Raw genomic sequence first — 16,563 nt, 5'->3', positions numbered from 1 at the left:
GGCCGAATTTAGAACTTTTTGCCCAAAAAGTTCGGAATTTGGCAACCAGAACCGCCCAAAATGCAATGCTTCAGGAAATGGGCTTTAAAAGCCCGTGATTGGACCAGAACCATTAGCAAAAGCCAATTGAGGGGGCAGGAGAATGCTAGGAATGTGATTGGAGTGACTAGGGGGTCCCTAGACCAATCATTAGTGAATACGCCCCCCAGTATATATGAACGCCCCCGCCATATTCCTAGCATTGTTATACTGGACATGGAAGAGAGTGGAAGCAGTTCTGTTAATTTTACTTTAAAAGTGTCATTTAGCTATTTTTAGTGTGAGGAAAGGGATATCTAGTGTAGTTAGAGTGCTCCTTTACACTTAAGTTAGCTTCAAAAATTGAGTTTCTGTAGGGAAAGTGTTAAGTGTAAGGGGACCGTAGTGTAGTGTAGGGTTAACTGGCAGTGACTGCTATGGCAGGGTGACAAAACCCTGCCATAGCAGGGTGACCGCTATAGAGAAATGATCATTTCTCTGAATTGCTTCGGCACACCCATATGGCTTCTCACCAGCCAAGCATTTTTTATGCTGCAGGGGCTGCCACTGCCAGTGCTTTTTTGAGGACATGTTTGATGTCAGACATGACATCTGAACATGTGTATAGGGGGTATATATAGACATATATGTCTGAATATATACCCCTAGACATATATAGGTGTGATATAGTAGCAGAAATAAATACTTGCGCTAATGAAATCATTTACAGTAATATATTTCTGCTACTATCACACCTATATATGTCTAGGGGTATATATTCAGACATATATGTCTATATATACCCCCTATACACATGTTCAGATGTTTTGCCTGCCTCAAAAGAACCCAAAAAAATGCCAAAAAAACGCTAGCCTCAAAAAAAAAATGCCCAGGTGTGTTTTTGCTGGCATTTTTTGGGGGGTTTTGGAGGCAGGCAAAACATCTGAACATGTGTATAGGGGGTATATATAGACATATATGTTTGAATATATACCCCTAGACATATATAGGTGTGATAGTAGCAGAAATAAATGCTTGCGCTAATGAAATCATTTACAGTAATATATTTCTGCTACTATCACACCTATATATGGCTAGGTGTCTATATACATATAATTATGTGTGTATATATACCACTATACACAAGTTCAGATGTTTTGCCTGCCTCAAAAGAACCAAAAAAAATGCCAAAAAAACGCTAGCGTCAAAAAAAATGCCCAGGGGTGTTTTTGCTGGCATTTTTGGGGGGTTTTGGAGGCAGGCAAAACATCAGAACTTGTGCACAGTACCACTATACACAAGTTCAGATGTTTTTCCTGACTGCAAAGATCCCAAAAAAATGCCTTCTATTAAACCGGCAAGGTGTTACAGGAGCGAAGCAAACCCCCTGTCAGAAAGTTTTCTAATACAAACGATCTTTTTTTTCTGGTTCTGGACATGCTACAGAGCTAAAACTTCACATGTACACATTTTAGACCCCCAGATACTAAATCCAAAGTAAAAATCAAAAAATCTTTCTTTTTTTTTTTAAATTTTATAATAATTGGCTTTTTTATCAAAAATGACAATTTTTAAGAACTTTTTTAGTGTGATTTTGTGTCTGGGGGGGGTCTAAAAGGTGTACCTGTGAAGTTTCAGCTCTGTAGCATGTCCAGAACCAGAAAAAAAGATCATATAGGTGTTAAAGTTAAAGGGGGGTCCCGACCCACATCCCTGTTCTACTGAAAAATTATCTTTTTTTTTTTTCATGGTTCTGGACATGCTACAGAGCTGAAACTTCACATAGACCCCCCAGATACTAAATCCAAAGTAAAAATCTAAATCTCTCTCTTTTTTTTTTTTTTTTTAATTTTTTCAATAATTGGCTTTTTTATCAAAAATGACAATTTTTAAGAACTTTTTTTTGTGTGATTAATAGTTAATGCGGCATGACCCAGAACCCTAGGCACTTTTTAGGGGCATTTATTGGGTTTTAGGGCTTCAAAATGGTGTTTTTTGATTACCGAAGTTCGGGTCCCATTGATTTCAATGGGGTTCTGAAATCCGAACCGAACTTTTGGGAAATTCGGGTGTTCTGGTCGAACCGAAATTTTCAAAAGTTCGATCATCCTTACTAGTTCACAGTCATCGCTCTAATTCATCCTAAAGATGTTAAATCTGGTTGAGGTCAGGCCAGTCAAGTTCCTCCACCCCAAACTGGCTCATCCATGTCTTTATGGACCTTGACCTTTGTGTACTGGTCCAAATCATTTAGGGGAGGGGGTAATGGTATGGGGTTGTTTTTCAGGGATTCGGCTTGGCCCCCTAGTTCCAGTGAAGGGAACTCTTAAGTCGCCAGTATACCTATACATTTTGGACAAGTTGATGCTCCTAAATTTGTGGGAACAGTTTGAGGATGGCCCATTCCTGTTCCAATATGACTGCGCACCAGTGCACAAAGCAAGGTCCATAAAGACATGGATGAGCGAGTTTGGGGTGGAGGAACTTGACTAGCCTGCACAGAGTCTTGATCTCAACCCGAAAGAACACCTTTGAGATGAATTAGAGTGGAGACTCCGCTTTTGGAAGAATGGTCAAACATTCCCAAAGAAACACTCTTAAACCTTGTGGACAGCCTTCCCAGAAGAGTTAAAGCTGTTATAGCTGCAAAGGGTGGGCCAGCTCAATATTGAACCCTACAGACTAAGACTGGGATGCCATTAAAGTTCATGTGCGTGAAAAGGCAGGTGTCCCAATACAATTAGTAATATAGTGTATATAAAGTAAGGGGTAGGGATAGTGGTGAAATCATTGTCCACCAGCAGGATACAAATGGGCATAGTCTTAATTTTAGAAATGTAATTGTTTTACACATAACCATTACAAACAGATAAATTAAATATGTATAAAACCATTATACATTCCCTTTAAAGTTGAACTGCACACAAAAAAGTCTCTCAACGCAAGTTTGCACTTTAAATTTTACTTGACTTAATTTGTATGGAAAAGCAACACTACATCTTATTGTAGCGCTTACCTCCACAGGAGCTGTTAGTGAATGATGATTAATCCTATGTTCTGTCACAACTCTTTAAACCACTCAGTACTCACTGACACATTTGATCATATACTAAAGCCATTTACACCAGTGGGCTTAAGGACTAGTACTAACAATGCACAAGAATAAGGCCACAAACAGCTTTAAGATAGTTAGTTCAAATTATTTAGGCACTGCAAGCAGAGGGTAAATCAATAAATATGAAATTACACTTAAAAAGGCTATAAAGAGTGAAATGGTTAGCTACGCATTAACTGGCACTCAAATGTTATAGCAAGACTAAGTTACCTTACTACAGGTAACCCAAATAGCAAGGATAACTTGCCACAAATTTGTGGCAGTGTTAAATTGTAAGTCTTGTTAACTTGCTGCACATTTTTACTGGCAAGTTGTACAGTTGCAGAGCACCTAAAGCATAAGTTCTAGTTGACACTTTTCCAAAATCAGCCACAGGGATCTCTGTGGTGGGATGACTATTGCACATCATACCTGAACCATAACTTGCAGCTGACTTGCAGAATCCAAAGAAAGTTTTTCTGGAGTCATGTAATGCGGACTTGCTGCACTTGTGCAACAAACTTCTGGCAAGTTTAGCAAAAGCTTAGCAAGCCATTTTCAAACTTGAGCTCAATTTCTTGCTATCTGGGAAGTAGAGTCTCTAAACAACCTCAACCAGTTCAAAAAACTAAAATGTTTTCTAGTGTACATCTTGTGCATACAACTCCATCAGCGGCCAGGTATATGCATTCCTAGTGTGGGGATACCCCTGGATGTGGCAAAAGTACCTAGCGCCATTTAGTTATAATTGGCCGGCTTTCAGTGGAGCCCTTCTTTAGGTGGTGCGCTGTCCCTTTAAAAACGTTAATCAATCCCAAAGGTTGAGCCGCTAAGTGTGAGCAATTGCTAGTTTGGCTATCCGTGTGTGTGGTGGTTGGTTAGGGCACGTAATTCATTTTACCACCTCCTGGCAGGAGGCTAATCTAGTCCAAATGGCTTGGAGACTCACAGCTCACATCGATCAGGTTCTGGATCCTTACACAGGCTGCAGTCTTTCAGCCCGAACCCAGAAGACGCAATGATTCTCTCTCTCAACTCAGTTTCTGAAGGCAGCTCCAGCAGGCTCGGGTGCAGGTCTCCCTGATGTGAGGGAACAGGTACAACAACAGGTCCGCTTAGCTCCTTTTAAATGGCTTTGGTCCCTTGGCAGTGAGGCACAGACTCTGACTGCTGATCTGTCCACATTTCTCTCTTCCCAGGGCTGACTGGCTCTGGGCAGTTCCGCCAAAACAAGGTAACTATCCTCCTATAACAGAAAGTGTTTGTGGGAACTGAAGTACAGTAGCCAATAGCCATAAGCCTCTTAGACAAGATGGTGCAGAGCCACTTTAAGACTACATCTTCCATGGGGCTCTGCAACACAAAAAGTAATCTCCTGAGTCTTTCTATTGGCTCTGACTCTCCTTTCCCCTCACTGGATCCAATCCTGCACTGCCCTTGGGGGGGGGGGGGGGGTAGGAGAGCAGAGAGTAAGTGAGTTTACACAGATCAATTGTACATAGATCCTGAGAGGGGGGTGAGCAGGAAAAGAGTCTGCACACAGAGAGCTGCAGAGTTTCCTCACACAAACTGCAGCAATGGGGATGGCAAAGAAACTGGCTTCATCTCTCATTTTGACAGCAACCCGGCAATGGAGGGGTGGTAATCAGCAGCACAGACACATTATTTGAAAAATTTAATTAGCGCAATTTCCGTAGATTAATCCCTATTAAATTTGTTTGATGTGGTTTGAATACTAAACTTCTAATAAATGGGTCCAATGTTATATTTTAAAAAATTCAAATACAATTTAATTAATCAATAATTAAAAGTGCTAGAGCATGTGCAAATTGTGCAAATGAATGTGTCCAACTGAAGTGCGAACACTTTATGTCTCTTTCATTCTCACTTCAGTTGGACACATTCATTTGCACATTTTGCACATGCACTAGCACTTTTAATTATTGATTAATTAAATTGTATTTGAATTTTTTAACATATAACATCAGCCACAATTATTAGGAGTTCAGTATTCAAACCACATTAAACAAATTTAATAGGGATTAATCTACGGAAATTGCGCTAATTATATTTTTCACATATCGCATACATAGCACTGCTATGGTTGACTGGCTGCATTTCTGATAGGTTATCCTTGATTTTTGAAAGGGCTCTCTATTTTTTCCCAAAGAACTCCCAGGCGCCAGTTCCCCTTATTATTACAGACACATTATTACCTGCAATTTCTTTGTATAGTTAGTAAACTGCATGTGCAATCTGTCGTGCTGGTATCAACAAAGAACAAATACAGGGGTGGTATAATCAATAATTCTTTTGACAACCTAATCAAAAAGAATGGTCACCTTCTGAATTCCACGCAAGAGGTGGGCTGGCTTCCAACTTAAGTAGAGGATGGTGGCATTGACTCCGGTATGGCAACAGCACCTGAGAAAAAACTTAGCGAATATTTCTGTAGTATAGTGAACAGGCATCTAAAGGAGGGTTGAAAAGTTTACTGAATTCATAGTGTAGATGTACTTCGCAGGAGCCGCTTAGATTTTGGTTTGTCCGGGCCTCCCACTGATTAATTGACAGACAGTTACAGGGTATTTTTACACAGCCAGGTGCACACACTCTTCCACTCATTATCTTCAATGACCAGTCCAGGGAATTTGGATAGAAGAAGGGAATTAGTAGGATACTCCAAATTAACTATTTACAGGTCAGGACAACTCTCTCAATAGAACCATATAGCAGATTATCTGTAGGACCATACAGCGCCTTTGTAGCAGAAGGAACTCAGTGTACTTTGCCTCTTCAAGACACTAGCCAGTGTCCCCTTTAGCTTGCACCCAGTAGCTGACATCTAGCACCCAGAGGGGGATCTAACAGCACAAGTCCCCGGGATCTCCGGTGGGGGTCTGTACTCACAAGGCTCCTGAAGCACTCACTGCAGCCTACCTCAGCAGTACCAGACAGGATCCGCAGATATCCTCCCTCAGTCAGCTCTCACAAGAGAATCATGGGTTGCAGCTTCAGTGTTTCAGGCGGACTACTTGAGGCTACGTGGCAGCCTGCGCTAAAGAGAGGCGACAACCCCCTCCTCTCCTTGATCTCTCTGCCTCTCTGTCACAAAAGACCCAGAGCCCATGTGCTCTTCAGATATAAATACAGTCACCCAACATGCATTGGGGCACATCCCCTTCTAAATGGCAAAGGCTGTTCAGACATCCATGCTCTCATCTGCTAGGTCCCCCCCCCCCCACTATCCTGTAGGGCAAAATATGGCCTGGTCATTAAGGGGGTAAATCTTTCCAGTCCAGAAGTGGTTAACAGGGAGACAGCTAGGCAAATCAATGTGCTGTCTGCTTAACAGAGAGCTGTAATTTATTGATAGAGTCTGCTCAGTGTGTTCTGGTGCGGCTCATGCTGTCTTGATGTTTCACATTGATCCAGTAGCTATAGAGTATACTGGATAATAGTAATGGGCTTGGGCGTGTTTGGATCAAGCCCACCAGGAAGCTGGCACTGCACACAACCAATCATAGACAGCATGTGTATGTGCAGCTGCCGGTTAGGAAATGCCTCCCTGGCCTATTATTGGTGGTTTGCAGTTACGGCTTCCTGGCAAGCTCGATCCAAACACGCCAAAGCCCATCACTACTATCCAGTATACTCCAAGCATACTGGATCAATGTGAAACATCAAGACAGCATGAGCCGCACCAGAACACACTGAGCAGACTCGATCAATAAATTACAGCTCTCTGTTAAGCAGACAGCACATTGATTTGCCTAGATGTCTCCCTGTTAACCACTTCTGGACCGGAAGTATTTGCCCACTTAATGACCAGGCCATATTTTGCGATTCGGCACTGCGTTATTTAAACGAACAACTGCACGGTCATGTGATGCTGTACATAAATAAAATTGATGTCCTTTTGCCCCCCCCACAAATAGAGCTTTCTTTTGGTGGTATTTGATCACCTGTGCGATTTTTATTTTTTGCGCTATAAACAAAAAAAGAGCGACAATTCTGAAGAAAAAAAAAAAGCAATATTTTTCACATTCTGCTATATAACATTCCCCAAAAAATGTAAAAATCAAACTCTTTTAACATTTTAAGCCAATTTGTTTTCTGCTACATATTTTTGGTAAAAAAAATCGCAATAAGCGTATTTTGATAGGTTTGCGCAAAAGTTATCGCATCTACTAACTACAGGAAAGATTTATGTAATTTTTATTGTTTATTTATTTTTAATAGTAATGGCGGTGATCTGTGATTTTCTGCAGTATTGTATACATTGCAGCGGACAGATCGGACCCCTAACTGACATTTTTGACACTTTTGGGGGGACCAGTGACATTACTACAGTAATCAGTGCTAAAAATATGCACTGTTACTGTAATAATGACACTGGCGGGGAAGGGGTTAACATTGTGGGTGATCAAGGGGTTAAATGTGAGCCTAGGGGAGTGATTCTAACTGTGGGGGGGTGTGGCTTGTGAAATGACCATAGAGACCTGTGATCCTATATAGAAGGATCACATAGGCTCTATGATCATTCCTGGGAGAAGAACGATCACCTGTGTTTACAACAGCTGCTCGTCCTTCTCTCTCAGCGGGGAGTGATCACGGGTGTCAAGTGGTAATCGGAGCTGCTTGCCCCATGCATCGGCTTCCCCGGTGGCGCGCGTTTGCCCCCTAGCTCCCTGCGCGTGACCGACGTATGCCCACGGCGGTTTGCGCAGGAGCGGCTGCCTGCCGCAGTGTAACTGCATCGGGCGGTCGTAAAGTGGTTAAACAGAGAAATCAAAAACGATATACACTAGCCTAGGTCTAACCTGGGAGGGCACTACAATAGGAAGTTTATCTATTTGAAATGATAGTATTGCAAAGTATAAAGCAGTGCTTGCAGTGCTACTTTACATCAGAACTCCACACAAAAGTACCAAAACAAAAATAAATAGCCCATTAAAAGATATTCACTTTCAATCTAGAGCTTTCCCGATAGTACTTCTTGTCTGCCACAACATGCTCTAAAGTTGGATACACACAATACAACTTTTTCTGTTAGATTTCCTTTAGATTTACCTTCAACTATGTAGTATACGGGCCTGCCTGATTGCATACAAATTGAAAGTGTTTGGGTTTGACCTCATATTATATGGTTTTGGTAAATCTAAAGAAAATTGTATTGTGTGTATTCAGCTTTAAGCTGGATACATACTGTACAACTTTTGTTGTTCTATTTCCTTTAGATCTACCTTCAACTATGTAGTGCAAGAGCTTGCCTAATTGCATACAAATATAAAGTGTTTAAGTTTGAACTTATAATATATGGTTTTAGTAAATCTAAAGGAAAAAATCTAAAGAAAATTGTATAGTGTGTATTCAGCCTTAGTCTGATGGCCAGATTAATTCAAACCACTTTCTTTCAACTCGGACTGTTCTGGACCTGCCCCATCTCATGGCTGGACAATAACAAGGGAAAGAGCACAGGGATAGGCTCATCTCTCTGACACCCTGCTCTCCTCCTATCAGCACATTCTTCCTCCCAGTCTGATGCCAGATCAAATTCAGCTACTTACATTGATAACAAAAAAATATATATATATTTAATATATTTGTGATTACAGAGCTGAATTGATTTGCATGTTTTATATCTGACCAGAGTTTAGCTTTAACTGGCCAAGGAACCAGATCTTCCCATACAGAACAAGATTACATCATTTAAGTGGGAATTACACAGGTAGATATTCTAGCCATGCAACAAATTATAAGAAAAACATTTCAGCTCTGATATAGGTGACACAATATTCCCTCTGTGATAATAACAGTATAACATTCTTGGATTAACTACTACTGTGATATCTAAATATAGGCAATGCTGCATGTAAACAATATGCACAGTGATAACAATCCCAAATAAATAATAAATTGACTGTCTGTGTGATTTTCACTCCAAACTGTGTATCACAAAATATGTGATCTACCACCAATGAGGGTAAAAGTTAAAAGAAAGACATGCTGAGAGATGGCTAACTCCTCCTGAAAATTTGAGTAGTTTTCCTATCATGCTGATCCAATAGATGCAATGCCTTCTTGAGTAAATGGCTCGGAATGGTTATGGTTTTGATTTTACTGCTGTGTTTCCACGATCCACGTATAGACTCATAAAGCACATAGTAATCATGCACCCAGGCAACAAGAGTTTTGCAGAAGAAGATCACAAATGGTGGTCTCTGTATTTCTCTTCTTTTATGATTTCTTTAAACTGAGCGCAGAGCATGTTCATTTAATGCTAGCTCCACTATTTGCTTAAACTTCTCTATCTTTCATTCCCATTCTGCAGACAGAAATTGGAGTTTACACCAGTCTGGAGAGTCCCTTCCTTTCCCATCTCCATGTGACAATATGATTGAGGGGTTAAACAATTAACTTTGTTATATGGGAGGAAGGGGAGTATAAGAGCATACCGGAGAAATGTCTCTCTCCAGCATCTGTGTCTCAGCATCTGTCTCAGAACATTGCCATGCACAGAGGGTGGGCATGCGTTGGCATGTAGCAGTGTGCACATACAAGCATGTGCCTTGAAGAGCATGCAGACTTGTGGGCAGGTCCAGTGTTGAGAGTGGTCTATTAAAAGGATCGTGTCACTTACAGACAATGCTGATTAGTCTTAAGCAAGTTTCCTTGTAACCTAACTTGCATTTGCTGTATACTCTTTGGTTTTAACCTGACTTTTTCCTGACCTTCCCTTGGTTTTCTCTTCTGTTCTGTTTGGACTTCTGTTTATCTGGTTCCTGACCTCAGCTTTAAATCTGACCCTGATTCAGCTCACAAGTCAGTACCGTGCTGCCCATCTGCTACTGACTCCAGCTTCAGATCCACTGATAAGGGGGTTGAACCTTCTCATACTGTACAGGGCCCAGGTCCCATCAGTTCAGCAGGGGTCCGGACAGCTGACAAGCAGGGGGAATTGGATCTTGAACAGGACAGGGTGATTGTTATGGCAGAGGTGCATATACTGGAACCGATCCCCTATAGTTCCTCCCTGCAGCACATGAAATCTGGCTTCTCCTCTCTCTCCTGTCGGCTTCAGCTGCTGCAGGGAGGGCCATACAGGCCCCTTTGTGTCCCTGACCTCCACAGCACTGCAGGCTTCTTTCTCTCTCCCTCCCTCCCTCCCTCCCATTGTCTTTCAGCTGCTGTAGGAGAGAACTACTGTGGATTGCTTCCAGTAAATACACCCCTCTGTACCGTTCACCCTTCCCGACCATGTTCCCCTTCCCTCTACTGTCTGGGTCCTTCTGTGTACATATTTCCCCCACAGCACCACCAGTTACCCCTCCTCTCCCTCTCACCATCTGCTGCACAGGCGATCATGTCAGGATGGAGAGCAGGGGTTGGAAAATGTGTAATTTTTACCAACTCCTTTCTTTTCTGAATGAGCACAGTGAGTACATTTACTATGCTTCAATTTGTGAATGAACAGGAAGCCTCTGTACAGAGTGCCTCCTGTTCATTCATCTCCAATGCAGCTGGGGCTGCAGAAAAGGATTGGGGATGTGTCGTCAATTCCTTTCTCTGTCTCAAAAGTAAGACATCAGGGCTCTGTTTAGACCATCGATATTTCAGTGTATTTTTTTTTATATTTTCAGGGGCATCTCCAATATGCTGCCCTGCCACTTCCCTGCTAACACTGTAGAATGACTCTGCTAATTTAATGTGTATTGGAGCTGGAATTTCTGTTTAGCCTCCAACATTAGTCAGTGCGGATTGTCTTTAGACTTTCTGTGGGTTATGTTCTTTTGGTTACATTGAACTGAGATCCTACAAGCAACTTCTTCAGGTCTCTGTGCTTCTCCTGCGCCAAACACCCCCCTTCTAAAATTCTAACCTGAACGACGAACCCCATTGAAGTCTATAAGAGCCGAACAGGAAAAATCAAAAATGTCCATTTTGAAGGCTTATATGCAAGTAATTTTCCAGAAAATGGGTATGGGGGTCTGGGTACTGCCCTGGGGGACATGTATCAATGGAACATTTTTTTTTTTACAAAACTGTTGTTTCAAGAGCAGGGATTTTAATGATGCTTTAAGGGGAGTCCCCTTAGTCTGCCTGTAAAGTGGCACAGCTGTACTGTGTATAGAATCTTCTGCAGCAAAACAGATATTTCTAAAGAAAAAAAAAAAGGAGTTCAATAACATTTAAAATGACTCACGGTTGCACCCGGCTATTAAAAAAAATTAAAGAAAAAAATGGTGTGGGGTCCCCACCCCCCCAGTCAAAGCTTGAAGGAGGCATTCGGTGGATGGCTGTCTTAGGAGGTGGAACGTTTTTTGGGGTTTTTATTCGAATCGGCAGGCGGCGTAGTTGACGATCATATTACATCGAGGGACACTGTTTTTAAAATTTTAATAAAGGAATTGTCAAAAACTTGTCTCCTCTTTTTATTTTTTTTTGTACAATTTTTTGGTAAATGGGTATAGGTACTAACTTCCCCTACCCATTCATATGGGGAGGGCTCTTTTGTTAAAGCCCATTAACAGCTGATGACTCCTCAGTTGTTAAGGACACCATGACCAGCTTCCTAGCTTACACTGCACCCTGGTTGGGCAAAGTTCCACCCAATCAGGGCACAGAATGCATTGTGCAGTGCATTGCAGAGTGTTTGGCTGGGTGAACACCCTGCGAACACCCTGCAATGGTGTTCGGCGAAACGGCAGAAAAGGCAATGTTCGGCCCAAACTTATGCTCGGGCAGAACCGTTTGCCCAACACTACCCACTACCAGGGTCTGAGAAACAGGAGATGATGCCCTCATCATCTTGGTGTCCTACCAGGTTCATGACAAAGAATAACACGATCCCAGAAGTATTCTGTAGTTTTCCTTAAAGTGCAGGCAAAGCCCCTTTATATCGGTTAGCTTTTCCTATTTGTACTGATGGCTATTATTACCAAGACAAAAATTAGGGAAAACTTTTTACAATTGTTACAGGAACAGAAGGTAGTGGGAAATCTTTCAATTGGGACATCAAGTGTAAAAGAAGAGTTCTCTTTACATTCACTTCCTGATGCATCTACAGAACATGTCCCCAATAGTATACAGACAGCAAAAAAACCCAAAATGACAGGGGTTTTAACCTTTTCTTACTCTATCGAAACGTCAAAAATAATGTTTTAGCTATGCATACTGATTAAGTCCTGGTGGCCAAAGATGGTGGCTGGAAGTGAAAAGAGGCTAAGAATAAGCAACTTGTGGGGCTACCATTAAAGCTGCACTTCAGGAAAACAGGTAAATATACAGAGGAAATACAGGTGCATCTCATAAAATTAGAATATTATCAAAAAGTTAATTTATTTCAGTAATTTAATTAAAAAAGTGAAACTCATTTATTTTATATAGATGCCTTATACACAGAGTGATATATTTCAAGCATTTCTTTTTTTTAATTTGATGATTATGGTTTACAGCTTGGGAAAACCAAAATTCATTATCTCAGAAAATTAGAATAATACATAAGACCAATTAAGAAAAAGGATATTTAATACAGAAATGTTGGCTTACTGAAAAGTATTTCCATGTACAGTATAGTATGCACTCAATATTTTGGAATTACTGCATCAAAGTGGCGTGGCATGGAGGTGATCAGCCTGTGGCATTGCTGAGGTATTATGGAAGCCCAGGTTGCTTTAATAGTGGCCTTCAGCTAGTCTGCACTGTTGGGTCTGATGTCTCTCATCTTCCTCTTGACAATACCCCACAGATTCTCCATGGGGTTTAGGTCAGGCGAGTTTACTGGCCAATTAATCACAGTGATACCATAAGCATTAAACCAGGCATTGGTACTTTTGGCAGTGTGGGCAGGTGCCAAGTCCTGCTGGAAAATGAAATAAGCATCTCCATAAAGCTGGTCAGCAGAGGGAAGCAATACAAGTGCTCTTGATGGTTGGTTATTAACTGATAAAAAAAATAAAAAATAAAAATAATTGGGACTATAGAAATATTTTTTAGATGAAATTGTCCCTTTACTAACATAGTTATATATTGCAAGTAGTGTGAGTTGTATGCAAAGCCAAAACTTTTTTTAAACTTCTGTTTCTGTATTCTCTGCCTACCTTTGCCAGAATCAGAGACAAATATATGTAAGAAAATATCTGTTTTCTTCATGATCAATAGCTGCTTAGAGTAACCAGGACATAGCACACAACACTAGCCTTCTGATTTAATAAGTAGTGCAAAGAGCAATAATGAAGTGCAAAGTACGGTAAATTTTCAATTTTGCAGTTTAGTGGTCCTTGGCAGTTTGTTGCCAGCACTAGATAACGTTTTAAGATATTCTTTAACTTTCTGTCCAGGTTTTGCCTTTAAAAAAATTGAATAACTTTGTAAACTAAGTTGGGATTTTCCTAAAGCAGAACTCCAGCTAACAATAACAAGATAAACGAATAGCTCGTGGAAATATAAAATATAAAACTGAGCTTTTTCTGCAATTTTCAGAGGTTACCCCTGCAATGATGTTCCCAGTCTGATGGCCAGCATTGTTTAAGCAACTTATTCTGAGTCCAGGTTGCCCTGGTGGATTCCTCCAGCCTGTGACTGAACAGTGAGAGGAGAGGAAGCACTGTGATAAACTCATCTCTCTGTCACTCTGCTCTTTTCTCCTACCAGCATGCTTCTTGTCAGAGCATGGACTGTTTGTATCCTTGTACTGCTCACACTCCAGCTGTGTTGTAGAGGGGCTACAAAAGGGTAATACCAGCTTACATGCAGGTACTTACACTGCTTATATTTAAAAATACATCTATTTAAATATTAATAATTACTGAGCTGCATTCATTTTGTATTTTATGTTTTTCTTGAGCTCATCTTTAATCTAATTCTGTGCTTGCAACATAAGAGCAAGTAAAAGGAATGTGGTATTAATACTGTTCTCTTTGACAGATTAACCTAAGGCTTCATGCACACCGGGCGTTTTTTACTGATCCTTTTAGCATCGTCAGACATTTTTTTTTTTTACAGCTGCAAAAACGCCTCTACATGTTATTCTATGTGTCCATGGGCTTTTAGGAGCTGTAAGTGGCATAAGTGTTTAGAAGCTTTAAAAAAAAAAAAAAACAGGGCCAGCTCATTCTGGAGCAGCAGTGTTTTGGCAAAAAGAAATGCTAACAGCTCCTAACGGCTGCTAAAGCCCCCTAAACTCTGCTAAACACCAATGTCCAGTGTTTACCAGAGTTTAGTATTTTTTTTATGTGAAGGCCACCAGCGTCCTTAACAACCAGTGATTAGCTGGTTGTTAAGGAGTGGGCTGGCCACCGCGTCTTTAACAACGGATGAGCCATGAAAAAGAAAAAAAAAACACTTGTTCCCCCCCCCCCCCCAATCCATATCAGGCCCTTAGGGTGTGGTAGGAATTTTTATGAGAACCCTGCCCCCCCCCCATGTGAATCAGTATGGGGTACATTGTAGTTCTACTCATTCACCAAACAAAGTGTCAAAAAGAAATAAAAACACAACACTGTTTTTGCCAATTCCTTTATTAAAAATATAAATGCAATGTCCCCCAATGTAGATTCATCATCAATCACGACACCCGCCGCCAACACCGGACCCGAAAAAAGAAAGCTCCGCTCATGATGAAGGCTAACGGCCAACTGCCTGCTCTACCATGGGACAGTTCTTAAATAGGTAAGGGGCAGGGCCACCTGGCGACAACACCTGGTGTCACTGCTTCCCGGCCCGATCATTAACAACCAGCTATTTACTGGTTGTTAAGAATGACAGTGGCCCCCCCTCCCTAATGCTGCAGCTACTAAACATAGCTTACACAATAAGCTAAACACTGCTAAACGCTGGCAAAAAACTTTAATACATTAGCTTGTTTTATTTGCCGTTTTCCCGCAGGGTTTAGCTTTCTCGTGTGCATGAGGCCTAAAGTAGATCTACAATGTTGTCATTACGCTACCTTAGAAATCTTGCTGGTACATATAAGTGCATAATAAAATATGGTCGAAATGACCTACTGTTCCTGGAAAAAAATGCTCTAGGTTTTGTTCAGTGCAAGGCTCGTATCTAAAGGTCAAAACACTTGCTCATGCTCATGTGATCTCTATTAAAGTTAGGTTTGACAATTTGCCAAAACAGGTACTTGCAGTGATGTTTGTGGCTTTTTTGTGGGTTTTGTTATTGTTACAATTATACAGGATTTATACATTGGCAAGAGTTTGCACTTTAAAATTAAAGGGAGACAGTACGTTTACAATGCAATTCAATCCAAGAGGGTTAGGGGAGCTTTGCTCATTAAGGTTTACAATCTAATAGTGAGGACAAGTGGTACAAAAGGCAATACCTGTGGGGGTGGGCTCATATAGGATTTAAAAGTTCAGTTATTAGTTGGAGGCAGAATAATCTTCCCTAAAAAGTGGTCACTTCAGGGAAGATTATTCTGCCTCCAGAATGAGTTGCAATAGTCAAGGCAAGAGATAACCAAGGAGTGAATGAGCAGCCTACTGGTTTTATTGGTTAAGAAGGAACGTATTTTGGAGATGTTATGGTGGTGAAGTACACACAATTTTGGGCTGAAAGGCACGGTCAGAGTCCAAGATTATATCTAGCACCCTGGCATTAGGGGCAGGGACTGTGATAGATGCATTATTAATCTTAATGAAAAAGTAAAGGATGAGGGCATGGGTGGGGAGAAATATTATAGTAGCTTTAGAAAGATTTTGTTTGAGAAAATGGTATGACATCCATACTTATATGTCAGTTAGTAAGTTAGTAATGCGAGAGCAGACTGAAGGGGTGAGGTGAGGAGAAGAGAGATAGATTTGGGTATCATTAGCATAGAGATGGCGTTGGAAGCCATGGAAGGTTATTAAGTGACCATGGGAGGAGGCATAGATAGAAAAGAAAAGAGGTCCAATGACAGAAGCCTGAGGAACCCCTACAGAAAGAGGAAAAGGACAGGACAAGACAAGACAGAGTTATAGACAACACTGAATGAACACTGTAATAGATAGGAGAAGAACCAGGAAAGACCTGAGTCTTGTAGGCCAAGGGAGTGGATTTTTTAAGGAGAAGTGGGTGGTCAAAAATATCAAAGGCAGCAGAACGGTCTAGTAGTATGAATGTGGAATAATGATCATTGGTGTTGTCTTAAAAAAGTGAGTGTGGCTTGAATTTTCTACTTTGTAATTTCTCCAACCTGCACCTCATTCCTCAGTCACTGACCTCTGTAATATTTTCTTAAAGGCTCTCATCTTGACAGCATGTTCTGATGAAGTAGGCAACTCTCTGAGAACACCTGCAGTTCAACTCAAACCTCTACCTCTCTAGGACAAGAAATTACTGAGGTCAGGAAATGGGGAAAGAGCTGTGAGTGCATATATGGACTAGGGATGGGCTCTGTGTTCGAGTTAAACGTAAGTTCGACTCAAACATCAGCTGTTTGTTTGTTTGCAGAACAC

Source organism: Pelophylax lessonae (assembly GCF_965119305.1).
Source record: "Pelophylax lessonae genome assembly, chromosome: 5".
In the NCBI taxonomy this organism is placed as follows: domain Eukaryota; kingdom Metazoa; phylum Chordata; class Amphibia; order Anura; family Ranidae; genus Pelophylax; species Pelophylax lessonae.
This window is presented reverse-complemented; position numbering follows the sequence as displayed.